We start from the raw sequence: 5,000 nt of genomic DNA on the forward strand, positions 1-5,000 counted from the left end.
CTGCTAGGTTCACCTCATTAGCTGCTAGCTAACGCGTCAGACCTTTTACATTCTTTAGAGGATTGAAACCTCAGGGCCTTTAACCCCCGTTCACCGTTTACACTCAACGATCCTTCCGAACAAAACCCTTACACATCTGTCCGTCCAACTGACCCCCGAGATACCTAACACGCAGATTAACACGTCAGCGGTGATCGGCGTGTCATAGAGGAGTCACAAAGACGGGCAAAATAGAGTGGTTGAATAAAAAATACTCACTCAATTGGCCGTGATTTAACGTAGCACACAATGATGCCAAGCCCATGCAAAGTCCAGTGGCCCAAGCAAACAAATAAGATAGATCTGGCTCGGCGTTCCTCATCTCCACATCGTCACCCAGCACGCCGACGCCCAATAACAATTCCCCCGCAAATTGTGCACCTCGAGCGGCAGTACTTTAAACGGCGCCGTCTTCGGCGTGGACGGCATGAACCAAGTCGGCAAGCATCGTCACCCAGCACACAGACGTCCACTAACAATTCCTCCCCCCTGCAAATTGCGCGCCGCGAACGGCAGTACTTTCAAGTATGCCGCCTTCGGCGGGGACATCGTGAACCAAATCGGCAGGCAGGCGTCGTCAGCCGGTCGACCGACCCCCAGTTGCATTGCCCCAACGGCCATTGTGCACTTCGAACAGAACAGTGCTTTTAAAATATTCCGCCTGCCGCGTGTACATCATGAAACAAATGGAAAGGACGAACCGGGCGTGCAACCGATGCACGGAGAGTGACAGGTCGTCAAGCAAGTCCGTGGCAATCCGTCGGCCGACTCGGCCGCGGCCAGCAGAGGCGTTTTGGCCCGGGCGCGCCGAACTTTGCGCGCCCTCGGTATGCGTAACACTAGCACATGCCTTCAAAACTCACTACAAAATAACCCCAAAGTATGCCGCCTTCCCCGTGGGCCTTGTTACCAATATCTTGCCCTGCTTCCTGATGCCCTTATGGGGTCGGCTCTGTTCTTGCAGAACCCTCAGGTGGTGCAGAGTCTGGGCCATTTTATCAATATCTTGCCCTGATTCCTGATGCCCTTATGGGGTCGGCTCTGTTCTTGCAGAACCCTGAGGTGGTGCAGAGTCTGCGCCTTGTTATCAATATCTTGCCCTGCTTCCTGAAACCCTTATGGGGTTGGTTCTGTTACAAAACCCTCAGGTGGTGCAGAGTCTGGGCCACTTTATAAATAACTCTGCCTGCATTAGGGTCAGGGTCAGGGTTAGGGTTAGGGTTAGGGTTAGGGTTAGGGTTAGGGTTAGGGTTAGGGTTAGGGTTAGGGTTAGGGTTAGGGTTAGGGTTAGGGTTAGGGTTAGGGTTAGGGTTAGGGTTAGGGGTAGGGGTAGGGGTAGCGGTAGGGGTAGGGGTAGGGGTAGGGGTAGTTTGAACTACTGCCGCTCCAGGCGCGCACTGTGCGTGGGTAATTTTCAGTGGGCGTCGGTGTGCTGGGTGACGATGCCGCCCAGACTCTGCACCACCTGAGGGATCTGCAAGAACAGAGCCGAACCCGCAAGGGTATCGGGAAGCAGGGCAAGATATTGATAACAAGGCCCAGACTCTGCACCACCCGAGGGTTCTGCAAGAACAGAGCCGACCCCATAAGGGTATCAGGAAGCAGGGTGAGATAGTGACACCATTTGTAAAACCGGCAAATCCCACCCAGGAAACATTGCAAAAATTGGCCTCTAATGCTGGAACGTGGGTAAAGCCAAACAAACACGACACGTTTTAAAAGAACGTTACTAAAACAGCCTGGGATATGCCCATGACAAAGGATAGGCCGAACCTCACCAGAAAAAAAGAGAGGGAGACCACGGCAGAGCTGAGGGATAAACATGAGATGGTGATAAAACCAGCAGACGAGGGGAGCAGTAGGGTTACAAATTAATGTCAATATGGGGCCTGCTCCCACTGGGTAATAGACAAAAACATAGAACAGGGTGACAGGAGAGACTGGATAGCACAGAGGATAACCCGTGAGCGAAATAATGGGGTGTATGCAGTTCAATGTAAGGAGTGTACCTTACGGTACATAGGCGAAACAGGTAAAACAGCCTCAGCGGTGATCGACGTGTCAAAGAGGAGTCACAAAGACGGGCAAAATAAAGTGGTTGATTATAGACAATAGACAATAGACAATAGGTGCAGGAGTCGGCCATTCAGCCCTTCGAGCCAGCACCGCCATTCAATGCGATCATGGCTGATCACTCTCAATCAGTACCCCGTTCCTGCCTTCTCCCCATACCCCCTCACTCCGTTATCCTTAAGAGCTCTATCCAGCTCTCTCTTGAAAGCATCCAACGAACTGGCCTCCACTGCCTTCTGAGGCAGAGAATTCCACACCTTCACCACTCTCTGACTGAAAAGGTTCTTCCTCATCTCCGTTCTAAATGGCCTACCCCTTATTCTTAAACGGTGGCCCCTTGTTCTGGACTCCCCCAACATTGGGAACATGTTTCCTGCCTCTAATGTGTCCAATCCCCTAATTATCGTATATGTTTCAATAAGATCCCCCCTCATTCTTCTAAATACCAGTGTATACAAGCCCAATCGCTCCAGCCTTTCAACATACGACCGTCCCGCCATTCCGGGAATTAACCTAGTGAACCTACGCTGCACGCCCTCCATAGCAAGAATATCCTTCCTCAAATTTGGAGACCAAAACTGCACACAGTACTCCAGGTGCGGTCTCACCAGGGCCCGCTACAACTGTAGAAGGACCTCTTTGCTCCTATACTCAACTCCTCTGGTTACGAAGGCCAACATTCCATTGGCTTTCTTCACTGCCTGCTGTACCTGCATGCTTCCTTTCATTGACTGATGCACTAGGACATCCAGATCTCGTTGAACTCCCCCTCCTCCTAACTTGACACCATTCAGACAATAATCTGCCTTTCTACTCTTACTTCCAAAGTGAATAACCTCGCACTTATCTACATTAAACTGCATCTGCCATGTATCCGCCCACTCACACAACCTGTCCAAGTCATCCTGCAGCCTTATTGCATCTTCCTCACAATTCACACTACCCTCCAGCTTAGTATCATCTGCAAATTTGCTAATGGTACTTTTAATCCCTCCGTCTAAGTCATTAATGCATATCGTAAATAGCTGGGGTCCCAGCACCGAACCTTGCGGTACCCCACTGGTCACTGCCTGCCATTCCGAGAGGGACCCATTTATACCCACTCTTTGCTTTCCGTCTGTCAACCAATTTTCTATCCATGTCAGTACCCTACCCCCAATACCACGTGCCCTAATTTTGCCCACTAATCTCCTATGTGGGAGCTTGTCGAAGGCTTTCTGAAAGTCGAGGTACACCACGTCCACTGACTCTCCCCTGTCAATTTTCCTAGTTACATCCTCAAAACATTCCAGTAGATTTGTCAAGCATGATTTCCCCTTCGTAAATCCATGCTGACTCGCAATGATCCTGTTACTGCTATCCAAATGCTCAGCAATTTCGTCTTTTCTAATTGACTCCAGCATCTTCCCCACCACTGATGTCAGACTAACTGGTCTATAATTACCCGTTTTCTCTCTCCCTCCCTTCTTAAAAAGTGGGATAACATTTGCTATCCTCCAATCCACAGGAACTGATCCTGAATCTATATAGAACATTGAAAAATGATCTCCAATGCTTCCACTATTTCTAGAGCCACCTCCTTAGGTACCCTGGGATGCAGACCATCAGGCCCTGGGGATTTATCAGCCTTCAGTCCCATCAGTCTACCCAAAACCATTTCCTGCCTAATGTGGATTTCCTTCAGTTCCTCCATCACCCTAGGTTCTCCGGCCCCTAGAACATTTGGGAGATTGTGTGTATCTTCCTCAGTGAAGACAGACCCAAAGTAACGGTTTAACTCGTCTGCCATTTCTTTGTTCCCCATAATAAATTCCCCCGTTTCTGTCTTCAAGGGACCCACATTTGCCTTGACTATTTTTTCCCTCTTCACGTACCTAAAAAAACTTTTGCTATCCTCCTTTATATTATTGGCTAGTTTACCCTCGCACCTCATCTTTTCTCCCCGCATTGCCTCTTTAGTTAACTTTTGTTGCTCTTTAAAAGAGTCCCAATCCTCTGTCTTCCCACTCTTCTTTGCTATGTTATACCTCCTCTCCTTAATTTTTATGCTGTCCCTGACTTCCCTTGTCAGCCACAGGTGTCTCTTACTCCCCTTAGAGTCTTTCCACCTCTTTGGAATAAATTGATCCTGCAACCTCTGCATTATTCCCTGGAATACCTGCCATTGCTGTTCTACCGTCTTCCCTGCTAGGGCCTCCTTCCAGTCAATTTTGGCCAGCTCCCGCCTCATGCCTCTGTAATCCCCTTTGCTATACTGTAATACAGACACTTCCGATTTTCCCTTCTACCTTTCCATTTGCAGAGTAAAACTTATCGTGTTGTGATCACTGCCTCCTAACGGCTCTTTTACCTCTAGTCCCCTTATCAGATCAGGATCATTAAAAACACTCACTCTATTGGCCGTGATTTAACCTAGCACACAGTGTTGCAAAGCCCATGCAAAGTCCAGTGGGCCAAGCAAACAAATAAGATAGATCTGGCTCGGCGTTCCACATCTCCACATCGTCACCCAGCACGCCGACGCCCATTAACAATTCCCCCGCAAATTGTGCACCTCGAGCGGCAGTACTTTAAACGGCGCCGTCTTCGGCGTGGACGGCATGAACCAAGTCGGCAAGCATCGTCACCTAGCACACAGACGTGCACTAACAATTCCTCCCCCCGCAAATTGCGCGCCGCGAACGGCGGTACTTTCAAGTATGCCGCCTTCGGCGGGGACATCGTGAACCAAATCGGCAGGCAGGCGTCGTCAGCCGGTCGACCGACCCCCAGCTGCATTTCCCCAACGGACATTGTGCACTTCGTACAGAACAGTGCTTTTAAAATATTCCGCCTGCCGCGTGGACATCATGAACCAAATGAGCAGGCAGGCATCATATCATATCATA

The sequence above is a fragment of the Rhinoraja longicauda genome, unplaced genomic scaffold (assembly GCF_053455715.1).
Source record: "Rhinoraja longicauda isolate Sanriku21f unplaced genomic scaffold, sRhiLon1.1 Scf000709, whole genome shotgun sequence".
In the NCBI taxonomy this organism is placed as follows: domain Eukaryota; kingdom Metazoa; phylum Chordata; class Chondrichthyes; order Rajiformes; family Arhynchobatidae; genus Rhinoraja; species Rhinoraja longicauda.